Source organism: Oncorhynchus masou, chromosome 13 (genome assembly GCF_036934945.1).
Source record: "Oncorhynchus masou masou isolate Uvic2021 chromosome 13, UVic_Omas_1.1, whole genome shotgun sequence".
NCBI classification, from domain to species: Eukaryota; Metazoa; Chordata; class Actinopteri; order Salmoniformes; family Salmonidae; genus Oncorhynchus; species Oncorhynchus masou.
Genome location: NC_088224.1, coordinates 18,371,526 through 18,384,821, shown reverse-complemented (window position 1 = coordinate 18,384,821; position 13,296 = coordinate 18,371,526).

Here is a 13,296-nt window from a genome sequence, read left to right as displayed (position 1 = left end):
TGACGCACTATTCATTCCACAAAAGACGCGCGGCAACAAATCGTCCCGTCACTGACTGGGGAAAGTTTTAGAGGCAAACGTTATGTCAGTTGTCATATTTGTACGTCGTCCATGATTGACGAATTGTGAATATCAACACAAATAAACTCCCCAATCTCCATCGTATTTATCTCAGGCAGCCTACTGGTATATCCATAAAAACATATACATTTTCAATCGAAGTAAGTCAGACAGACCTGACATCCGCTGGCTGCTGGTTCCTGTTGAGATTCCGATATGCCGTAGGTAGTACAAGAATAGAGTTCCTCGTCTTGATTTATGTCCACGCTGTCTCAGTGAGTCAGAAATCACCTCATCTCTCTCTTTTATACTAGTCGTCGGTCTATTGTGTCTATATCATATCAGCTACGTAGCAACATACCCCGGCGTTCCTTGCTGGCTGCACGCGTTCGGACCTTTTCAACCAGCAACGGAATAAAACGAGTCTATCGGTGGTCTAACCGGAATATCAGTCAAAGCAATCCACAGTGACAGAGACTGTTCACGGTATTAGGCTACAGACCAGCTGGTATGCTACAAGGATTCCGTTGAAAAACTGGTGAAGCGACCAATACACAGTGAGTTCAGTTGTATGCTAGTCAATGTAGTCATCAGCCAGTTTCAACCGTGTGAAGCAGCTCGCTCTTCTGCAGTAGGCCATTGGCAGACAAAACACATGTGCTCGCTCTCTCATCTCTCTCTAACACACTGCATGGATCCAACGGCCACATACCTACAGGGCACACACTGGCTGAATCAGCGTGGTTTCCACGTCATTTCAATTAAATTAAGTTGACCCAACATGGAATAGACGTCGAATTGACGTCTGTGCCCAGTGGGTAGTTTCTCTGGGCAACATTATGCTAATACTACACATCTATAATTTACTAATACTAATATGGGAACCAAATGTAGTCTAACTGTGTGAGCATGTGGAGTGTATCCATTATTATTATGAGAAGTAAATGTGAGAACCCGAATGAGACCTGAATGTGTCCGCTCTTACAGAGTTGGTTTAGTTTGTAGGCTACACAATAATGGAATGTTACCAGAGGCACACTGCATGATTTGATGGATATTTATCTGCCCCCCAATATAATTGTTTATTTCTTTTTAACCTTCTTCAATTTCAAATCGTGATGAAACACACGCGCGCGCGAGCAAGTAGCCCATAAACAGAGGCAGTTGTATTAACATACAGTTGGTGTAATAATGAATTCACCACTACGCCCCGGTAGGTATTTAATGTGACAATTGCGCATAAATGTATTTATTATTTTCTGCGGTGCCGCTGTTATATACATGGCTTGTTTTTGTCCTGGGGATTTAATAACTCTCCATGGAAACGCTCTGGATGTGATGGGCTGTTTATCAACTTTTCTTACATATGTTTGCTGTTCAAATTATTCTCGCCCCCATCTCCATAGGAAATTACCTTCAATGTTTCCCTATTGTAGGCATTTACTTTTTTTTATGGCGGCATGTGAAGCCGATGAATTAGGGGAAATCATTTTTGAGGATCTTGATTTAGAAAGTGATGTTGTTTATAATGAATAGCCTGGATAGGACGTGTAGCCTCTTCAAACAGTGTTTAAAGGGGAAAGTGAGAGATGGCCATTTCTTTCTCTACTGTCAATAGGAGCGTAGCCTACCTGCCAAAAACATTTACATAGTTGGAGAAGCTCCTCTGAAAATATAGTAGGTTGGTTTCGCAAGCTACCAATTACTTCACACTGGAAGAAGTTAAGCTACACTAATGCTACCCTTAAGAAAAGCCTATACTAAAGTTACTTTGAAAAAGTAGTTCATTTACATCCAACCCGCCTGGGCAAAAACTGGTTGTATCAACGTTGTTTCCACGTCATTTCAACATTTAAATAAAACATTCTGATGACGTTGAGTCAACAGTTGAAAATTGATTGGATTTGCAAAAAGTCGTCAACGTAAGGAAATTTCGTATTTTTTTCACCCAACTTTTAATCTATTTTTGTTTACGTTTAGTTCACATTAGCTGACATCAATCAAATGTAAACTAGACTATGCAATGAAAACTACTTAGTGTATGATCCTATCTAAATCTGAAATTATTACAAATTGCAAGAACAGATCGCAGTCAGATGTTAACAGAATGTGTAATTTAGCCTTTTAGACTCAAAAGCTAGGCTGTTTCAAGTGTAGTTCACTACATGTAGTTCACTGCTCCCCAACATCCCCAACACTGAACATTTATATGACACAGAGGGGAAAAAAATCGTGTTTCAGCCAGATAAAAGTTTCAAAAAGACAAACTATTTGCATAGCCTAAAGTAAAGAAGAAGTAAATTCTAAAAACTAAAGCTACTAAAACTAAAGGTTTAGCCTACTGGCATACGCAATGGGGGTATTTTACTTGAAGAAAAATAATAAGAAAAAATAGTATCAGAAAAAATTGCCAAAAATAGATAATTATAATTACCTTCAATAACAGCGGAATCCGTTGAATAGTTGGATATCCATTGAGATTAAACAACGTGTCTAAGGTCCCACAGAATGTATAATTTAGAATGCGCGATAAATTCAGGTACCTACATGTATTTCAGAAAGGTCACTGCTTCGGAGCTGCAGAACTGATGTCTGTCGTGTGTGACAGTCGGACGAGTGACAGAACCTGCCGGTCAGCTTCAAGTGTCTTTCAAAGTGGCTCGTGGCGCTTTCCTCAATTAGGCTAAAGCAAAATGGGTGGCGAGAGAGAGAGAGAGAGAGAGGGGAACTGAGTAAGAGAGGGGGGAGAGAGAGAAAGGAGAGGCAGAGTGCTGTCATCCGTACGCTCGAGCCTCTCCTGGTTTTTATCTTTCATGCGTCAGAAGGGGACGCTGCAGCCTGGAAGCAAGCGCTGCCAGGTATGCGTTTGTTATCCGTGCACTTTCCATTTTATATACTCATATTAACCTCTGAAAAGAGATGAGCAAAATGAGGCCAGAATTGAGCTCCCCACACTGGAATAGAATGTACACTCCCTTACTGTGAGACAGGGACAACACAACTCACTTGACAAGTAATAGATTCATCAATGTTTTATATTAACCTTACAGGCGTAGCAAGGCAGAACAATATATATTGAACATTTTAGAAATTGGGATAGAGGATCTACGAGAAAGAGAGAGGGTGGGAGAGAGATAGAGGGCGAGAGAGAGACAAGGAGAGAGCTCCATTACCCTCTTGGTTAATTAGAAAAACAGATTTATCTATCTCACTATAGCCAGAGCAAGTCATGCCTGGTTAGACTTCATTCATTGTGACTAACTAAGAGAAAGACATATCACTCTGATGTGTGCTTTTCTCTGCCTTTATTTATCTATTTCATATGCTTAAATTCCTCGTCAATGAAGCGGACAGTAAATAATGATTAAGACCATTAAATGGTCATAGCTGACATTGTAGTACAGCTCTCTCAATCTGCTGCTGATCCAAGGGGATTCCCTAACGTTCTCCCAGTACTGTCTCTACCCATATTAGGTTATCTTCTATTGCATCTAATATGCTACGGTTATAACGTGGTTATAAATGATGAGGCCGTCAGGCTCTAATAATGCCCTTACTACTGAATAGTGTATTTTCCAGGTGCGTCGAAGTCAAAATAAGAATACTGGAAGAGATGGAGACCCGCACACTATCGAAAAAAGGAATACATCCAAAACTAAGACTTGAATGCAAAATAAAGATGTTTATTATAACATCATGGCTCCCCAAAAAATCATAACAAAGTGCATAAATAAAATGTGAAAAAAAAAGTTTTTGATGGGCATCCTCAGTGTAAAGTTGTCGGCATGCACACCTGGCTTCTATTTCCAGGATAATTGCATATGTCACATCTATAAATCTATAAATCAGTACCTAGTATAATACCTAGTAGAATGCATGATCTAGATTATATACAAAATGTACAAATGCGAACAAAGAAATATAATCAATTATCAATTGATAATGATCACTTATTTACTTATACCATGTGAAATTGTCCTCAGAATAAATAACACAGAATCGTAGACATACCACTAGATGGGGGTGTCGTACACCAATAAGAGGCAATACACCATTTACAGAAAACATTTCAATAACAATTCTTCATTCATGCGTGTTGGGTGGAGAGTTCTTAAATAGAACATCCACCTGCATTTTGTCTGGAAAAGACTCAATTCAAGATTATCACCCCCTACGTTTATCACCCCCTACGTTTATCATCCCCTACGTTTATCATCCCCTACGTTTATCATCCCCTACGTTTATCATCCCCTACGTTTATCATCCCCTACGTTTATCATCCTCTACATTTATCATCCCCTACGTTTATCGTCCCCTACGTTTATCACCCTCTACATTTATCACCCCCTACGTTTATCATCCCCTACGTTTATCATCCCCTACATTTATCATCCCCTACATTTATCATCCCCTACGTTTATCGTCCCCTACGTTTATCACCCTCTACGTTTATCATCCCCTACGTTTATCATCCCCTACGTTTATCATCCCCTACGTGGAGGTTTTATTTGCTGTATAGCACAGAAGGACATGGAGGAGACGGGGTGACCGGCCTCAGAGAAATGACATGCAATAGGGTTATTACATGGTTATACTGTTTTTGGTTGGAACGCTCACACACACACACACACACACACACACACACACACACACACACACACGCACGCACGCACACACACACACACACACACACACACACACACACACACGCACACGCACACGCTCGCACACGCACACGCTCACACACGCTCGCACACGCACACGCACACGCACACACACACACACACACACACACACACACACACACACACACACACACACACACACACACACACACACACACACACACACACACACACACACACACACACACCACCCCACATCCCACACATTGTTCATATTTTTCTTGCCATGTCCCCAAACTAGAAAACATCTCAACCCAGAAACCTGGATGCAGGGAGTGATCTTGGGTGTCCATTCAATAACCTTATCACTTCTATCATGTGATTCTCTCTCCCTCCTTGTGTTAGCCCTGATACAGGGGTCCAGATGGGACTTCTGAGACTGATAATAACGCTCCTTACGTGAATCAGGTGTTAGCTGGGACAGCCATGGCCCTAGTGGAAGGTGTATTACTGTAGCTATTGAAGAACTCCTCAGTAGAAGACATTCATAAAGGCCTATAAGCCACTGACCTCTTCGATTCCAAGGTTCTACAGATTTCAGTTCAGATAGTGCTGATTGTTCAGTACTGTATGCCATCACTGTTGGTATTAGCTGGCATGAGGATTAGGCATGCGTGTGTCTCTGTATGTGCGCATTTGTTTCTGTGTGTGTGTGTGTGTGTGTGTGTGTGTGTGTGTGTGTCTGTGTGTGGTTTAGGGTTTTAGATCAAACAGCATGCAACGTGGCCTCCTCCGCCACACATCTTGGGGTCGGTTTTGATTCTGGTTTATTTGATTCTTGATGCTTGTCTCTCCTGACAGATGTCTGTGGGCAAGCTAGTTAATAAAAATGTTGATTACAGTCTCAGTTTGTGTGGCATGGTGTTGAAGAGAGCGAAGTTGTTTGCGTCTTCATTAGAGAGAGAAAGTGTATGTGTGTGTTTCTGTCTGATTGTGTATGTGTGTGTGTGTGTTTCTGAGTGTGTGTGTTTCCTAGCTTTTGGCAGGCTCTGCCAGCATGTGGGTAAAGTCCCCATCAGTGCATCTGGAGGGCCATGCCCGCTCACTGGATGGTACCAGAGCGAATAATGTAACCTCGTCGTTACCATGGCTATGCTGGAATACTGGCACACTTAGAACCTCACCATAACTGACATGCCAAAGAGGAGAGGAGAGAGTTTGGAGCCAAACACATGGCTGGGTGCGACAGAGACATGGCCTACATGCTGTGTATAGCAGAGGAGGCTGGTGGGAGGAACTATAGGAGGACAGTTTCATTGTAATAACTGGAATGGAATCAATGGAATTGTCACACCCTGACCTCAGTTATCTATGTTTTCTTTATTAGTTTGGTTAGGTCAGGGTGTGACCAGGGTAATATGTGTGTTTATGTAGGTTTTTTTGTATATCTATGGGGTTTTGGTATTGTCTAGGTAAATGTAGGTCTATGGTGGCCTGAATTGGTTCCCAAACAGCTGTTTATCGTTGTCTCTGATTGATCCTATTTAGGTTGCCATTTCCATTTTGGTTTTGTGGGTTACTGTCTATGTGTAGTTGCCTGTCAGCACTCGTGTTATATAGCTTCACGTTAATTTTGTTTCTTTGTTAGTTTGTTTAGTGTTTTTCCTTCATTAAAAGGTTATCACGCTGCGCCTTGGTCTCCTCGTTAAGACGAAGGTGACAGAATAACCCACCGTAACAGGACCAAGCAGCGTGAAAAGGAGGAGCAGACATTATGGACTTGGGAGGAGATTTTGGACAGAAAAAGATCCTGGACATGGGAGGAAATACTAGATGGAGCAGGATCCTGGACGCAGCCTGGGGAGTATCGCCGTTCCAAGGAGGAGAAATACTGGAGAATAGAGGAACGGCGACAATATGAGGGTACACGACTAGCACGGAAGCCCGAGAGGCAGCCCCAATAATCTTTTTTGGGGAAGGCACAGGAGGAGATTGGCTGAGTCAGGTAGGAGACCTGAGCCAACTCCTCGTGCTTACCGTGGGGAGTGCTATTCTAGCCCGGTGCGCTCTATTCCAGCTCCTCACATTTGCCGGACTAGAATGGGCATCCAGCAGGACTTATTGAGCCAGCTCTATGTTCTGGATCTCCAATGCGTCTCCACTGTCCAGTGTATCCTGTGCCTCCTCCCTGCACTCGCCCTGAGGTGCGTGTCACCAGCCCAGTACCACCAGTGCCAACACCACACACCAGGCTTCCTGTGCGCCTCCAGGGCCCAGTACGCCCTGTTCCTCCTCCCCGCACTCAAATCAAATCAAATTTTATTTGTCACATACATTTACATTACATTACATTTAAGTCATTTGGCAGACGCTCTTATCCAGAGCGACTTACAAATTGGTGAATTCACCTTATGACATCCAGTGGAACAGCCACTTTACAATAGTGCATCTAAATCATTTAAGGGGGGGGTGAGAAGGATTACTTTATCCTATCCTAGGTATTCCTTAAAGAGGTGGGGTTTCAGGTGTCTCCGGAAGGTGGTGATTGACTCCGCTGTCCTGGCGTCGTGAGGGAGTTTGTTCCACCATTGGGGGCCAGAGCAGCGAACAGTTTTGACTGGGCTGAGCGGGAACTGTACTTCCTCAGTGGTAGGGAGGCGAGCAGGCCAGAGGTGGATGAACGCAGTGCCCTTGTTTGGGTGTAGGGCCTGATCAGAGCCTGGAGGTACTGCGGTGCCGTTCCCCTCACAGCTCCGTAGGCAAGCACCATGGTCTTGTAGCGGATGCGAGCTTCAACTGGAAGCCAGTGGAGAGAGCGGAGGAGCGGGATGACGTGAGAGAACTTGGGAAGGTTGAACACCAGACGGGCTGCGGCATTCTGGATGAGTTGTAGGGGTTTAATGGCACAGGCAGGGAGCCCAGCCAACAGCGAGTTGCAGTAATCCAGACGGGAGATGACAAGTGCCTGGATTAGGACCTGCGCCGCTTCCTGTGTGAGGCAGGGTCGTACTCTGCGGATGTTGTAGAGCATGAACCTACAGGAACGGGCCACCGCCTTGATGTTAGTTGAGAACGACAGGGTGTTGTCCAGGATCACGCCAAGGTTCTTAGCGCTCTGGGAGGAGGACACAATGGAGTTGTCAACCGTGATGGCGAGATCATGGAACGGGCAGTCCTTCCCCGGGAGGAAGAGCAGCTCCGTCTTGCCGAGGTTCAGCTTGAGGTGGTGATCCGTCATCCACACTGATATGTCTGCCAGACATGCAGAGATGCGATTCGCCACCTGGTCATCAGAAGGGGGAAAGGAGAAGATTAATTGTGTGTCGTCTGCATAGCAATGATAGGAGAGACCATGTGAGGTTATGACAGAGCCAAGTGACTTGGTGTATAGCGAGAATAGGAGAGGGCCTAGAACAGAGCCCTGGGGGACACCAGTGGTGAGAGCGCGTGGCGAGGAGACAGATTCTCGCCATGCCACCTGGTAGGAGCGACCTGTCAGGTAGGACGCAATCCAAGCGTGGGCCGTGCCGGAGATGCCCAACTCGGAGAGGGTGGAGAGGAGGATCTGATGGTTCACAGTATCGAAGGCAGCCGATAGGTCTAGAAGGATGAGAGCAGAGGAGAGAGAGTTAGCTTTAGCAGTGCGGAGCGCCTCCGTGATACAGAGAAGAGCAGTCTCAGTTGAATGACTAGTCTTGAAACCTGACTGATTTGGATCAAGAAGGTCATTCTGAGAGAGATAGCGGGAGAGCTGGCCAAGGACGGCACGTTCAAGAGTTTTGGAGAGAAAAGAAAGAAGGGATACTGGTCTGTAGTTGTTGACATCGGAGGGATCGAGTGTAGGTTTTTTCAGAAGGGGTGCAACTCTCGCTCTCTTGAAGACGGAAGGGACGTAGCCAGAGGTCAGGGATGAGTTGATGAGCGAGGTGAGGTAAGGGAGAAGGTCTCCGGAAATGGTCTGGAGAAGAGAGGAGGGGATAGGGTCAAGCGGGCAGGTTGTTGGGCGGCCGGCCGTCACAAGAAGCGAGATTTCATCTGGAGAGAGAGGGGAGAAAGAGGTCAGAGCACAGGGTAGGGCAGTGTGAGCAGAACCAGCGGTGTCGTTTGACTTAGCAAACGAGGATCGGATGTCGTCGACCTTCTTTTCAAAATGGTTGACGAAGTCATCTGCAGAGAGGGAGGGGGGGGGGAGGATTCAGGAGGGAGGAGAAGGTGGCAAAGAGCTTCCTAGGGTTAGAGGCAGATGCTTGGAATTTAGAGTGGTAGAAAGTGGCTTTAGCAGCAGAGACAGAGGAGGAAAATGTAGAGAGGAGGGAGTGAAAGGATGCCAGGTCCGCAGGGAGGCGAGTTTTCCTCCATTTCCGCTCGGCTGCCCGGAGCCTTGTTCTGTGAGCTCGCAATGAGTCGTCGAGCCACGGAGCGGGAGGGGAGGACCGAGCCGGCCTGGAGGATAGGGGACATAGAGAGTCAAAGGATGCAGAAAGGGAAGAGAGGAGGGTTGAGGAGGCAGAATCAGGAGATAGGTTGGAGAAGGTATGAGCAGAGGGAAGAGATGATAGGATGGAAGAGGAGAGAGTAGCGGGGAGAGAGAGCGAAGGTTGGGACGGCGCGATACCATCCGAGTAGGGGCAGTGTGGGAAGTGTTGGATGAGAGCGAGAGGGAAAAGGATATAAGGTAGTGGTCGGAGACTTGGAGGGGAGTTGCAATGAGGTTAGTGGAAGAACAGCATCTAGTAAAGATGAGGTCGAGCGTATTGCCTGCCTTGTGAGTAGGGGGAAGGTGAGAGGGTGAGGTCAAAAGAGGAGAGGAGTGGAAAGAAGGAGGCAGAGAGGAATGAGTCAAAGGTAGACGTGGGGAGGTTAAAGTCGCCCAGGACTGTGAGAGGTGAGCCGTCCTCAGGAAAGGAGCTTATCAAGGCATCAAGCTCATTGATGAACTCTCCGAGGGAACCTGGAGGGCGATAAATGATAAGGATGTTAAGCTTGAAAGGGCTGGTAACTGTGACAGCATGGAATTCAAAGGAGGCGATAGACAGATGGGTAAGGGGAGAAAGAGAGAATGACCACTTGGGAGAGATGAGGATCCCGGTGCCACCACCCCGCTGACCAGAAGCTCTCGGGGTGTGCGAGAACACGTGGGCGGACGAAGAGTGAGCAGTAGGAGTAGCAGTGTTATCTGTGGTGATCCATGTTTCCGTCAGTGCCAAGAAGTCGAGGGACTGGAGGGAGGCATAGGCTGAGATGAACTCTGCCTTGTTGGCCGCAGATCGGCAGTTCCAGAGGCTACCGGAGACCTGGAACTCCACGTGGGTCGTGCGCGCTGGGACCACCAGATTAGGGTGGCCGCGGCCACGCGGTGTGGAGCGTTTGTATGGTCTGTGCAGAGAGGAGAGAACAGGGATAGATAGACACATAGTTGACAGGCTACAGAAGAGGCTACGCTAATGCAAAGGAGATTGGAATGACAAGTGGACTACACGTCTCGAATGTTCAGAAAGTTAAGCTTACGTAGCAAGAATCTTATTGACTAAAATGATTGAAATGATACAGTACTGCTGGAGTAGGCTAGCTGGCAGTGGCTGCGTTGTTGACTTTGTAGGCTAGCTGGCAGTGGCTGCGTTGTTGACACTACACTAATCAAGTCGTTCTGTCGAGTGTAATAGTTTCTACAGTGCTGCTATTCGGGGGCTAGCTGGCTAGCTAGCAGTGTTGGTTACGTTACGTTACGTTAAAAGAACGACAATAGCTGGCTAGCTAACCTAGAAAATCGCTCTAGACTACACAATTGTCTTAGATACAAAGACGGCTATGTAGCTAGCTAGCTACGATCAAACAAATCAAACCGTTGTACTGTAATGAAGTGAAATGAAAATGTGATACTACCTGTGGAGCGAAGCGGAATGTCGACCGGGTTGTTGAAGTTCTATTCGGTAGACGTTGGCTAGCTGTTGGCTAGCTAGCTAGCAGTATCTCCTACGTTAAGGACGACAAATAGCTGGCTAGCTAACCTCGGTAAATTAAGATAATCACTCTAAGTCTACACACTCTAAACTACACAATTATCTTGGATACGAAGACAGCAAAGACAACTATGTAGCTAGCTAACACTACACTAATGGTTAGCAGATGTTCATGCGAGTGTAGAGAAATGCTTGTGCTTCTAGTTCCGACAATGCAGTAATAACCACCAAGTAATATAACCAACAATTCCAAAACTACTGTCTTACACTTGTGTGTATAAGGGGATAAAGAATATGTACATAAAGATATATGAATGAGTGATGGTACAGAGCAGCATAGGCAAGATACAGTAGATGGTATCGAGTACAGTATATACATATGAGATGAGTATGTCAACAAAGTGGCATAGTTAAAGTGGCTAGTGATACATGTATTACATAAAGATGCAGTGGATGATATAGAGTACAGTATATACGTAGACATATGAGATGAATAATGTAGGGTATGTAAACATTATATTAGGTAGCATTGTTTAAAGTGGTTTGGATTGCGTCCTACCTGACAGGTCGCTCCTACCAGGTGGCGTGGCGAGAATCTGTCTCCTCACCACGCGCTCTCACCACTGGTGTCCCCCAGGGCTCTGTTCTAGGCCCTCTCCTATTCTCGCTATACACCAAGTCACTTGGCTCTGTCATAACCTCACATGGTCTCTCCTATCATTGCTATGCAGACGACACACAATTAATCTTCTCCTTTCCCCCTTCTGATGACCAGGTGGCGAATCGCATCTCTGCATGTCTGGCAGACATATCAGTGTGGATGACGGATCACCACCTCAAGCTGAACCTCGGCAAGACGGAGCTGCTCTTCCTCCCGGGGAAGGACTGCCCGTTCCATGATCTCGCCATCACGGTTGACAACTCCATTGTGTCCTCCTCCCAGAGCGCTAAGAACCTTGGCGTGATCCTGGACAACACCCTGTCGTTCTCAACCAACATCATGGCGGTGGCCCGTTCCTGTAGGTTCATGCTCTACAACATCCGCAGAGTACGACCCTGCCTCACACAGGAAGCAGCGCAGGTCCTAATCCAGGCACTTGTCATCTCCCGTCTGGATTACTGCAACTCGCTGTTGGCTGGGCTCCCTGCCTGTGCCATTAAACCCCTACAACTCATCCAGAACGCCGCAGCCCGTCTGGTGTTCAACCTTCCCAAGTTCTCTCACGTCATCCCGCTCCTCCGCTCTCTCCACTGGCTTCCAGTTGAAGCTCGCATCCGCTACAAGACCATGGTGCTTGCCTACGGAGCTGTGAGGGGAACGGCACCGCAGTACCTCCAGGCTCTGATCAGGCCCTACACCCAAACAAGGGCACTGCGTTCATCCACCTCTGGCCTGCTCGCCTCCCTACCACTGAGGAAGTACAGTTCCCGCTCAGCCCAGTCAAAACTGTTCGCTGCTCTGGCCCCCAATGGTGGAACAAACTCCCTCACGACGCCAGGACAGCAGAGTCAATCACCACCTTCCGGAGACACCTGAAACCCCACCTCTTCAAGGAATACCTAGGATAGGATAAGTAATCCTTCTCACCCCCCCCCTTAAATGATTTAGATGCACTATTGTAAAGTGGCTTTTCCACTGGATGTCAGAAGGTGAATTCACCAATTTGTAAGTCGCTCTGGATAAGCGCGTCTGCTAAATGACTTAAATGTAATGTTAAATGTTAGTGATATATTTTACATCATTTCCCATCAATTCCCATTATTAAAGTGGCTGGAGTTGAGTCAGTGTGTTGGCAGCAGCCACTCAATGTTAGTGGTTGCTGTTTAACAGTCTGATGGCCTTGAGATAGAAGCTGTTTTTCAGTCTCTCGGTCCCAGCTTTGATGCACCTGTACTGACCTCGCCTTCTGGATGGTAGCGGGGTGAACAGGCAGTGGCTTGGGTGGTTGTTGTCCTTGATCTTTATGGCCTTCCTGTAACATCGGGTGGTGTAGGTGTACTGGAGGGCAGGTAGTTTGCCCCCGGTGATGTGTTGTGCAGACCTCACTACCCTCTGGAGAGCCTTACGGTTGTGGGCGGAGCAGTTGCCGTACCAGGCGGTGATACAGCCCGCCAGGACTGCTTTCGATTGTGCATCTGTAGAAGTTTGTGAGTGTCTTTCGTGACAAGCCAAATTTCTTCAGCCTCCTGAGGTTGAAGAGGCGCTGCTGCGCCTTCTTCACGATGCTGTCTGTGTGGGTGGACCAATTCAGTTTGTCTGTGATGTGTATGCCGAGGAACTTAAAACTTACTACCCTCTCCACTACTGTTCCATCGATGTGGATAGGGGGGTGTTCCCTCTGCTGTTTCCTGAAGTCCACAATCATGTCCTTAGTTTTGTTGACGTTGAGTGTGAGGTCATTTTCCTGACACCACACTCCGAAGGCCCTCACCTCCTCCCTGTAGGCCGTCTCGTTGTTGTTGGTAATCAAGCCTCCCACTGTTGTGTGGTCCGCAAACTTGATGATTGAGTTGGAGGCGTGCGTGGCCACGCAGTCGTGGGTGAACAGGGAGTACAGGAGAGAGCTCAGAACGCACCCTTGTGGGGCCCCAGTGTTGAGGATCAGCGGGGTGGAGATGTTGTTGCCTACCCTCACCACCTGGGGGGGCGG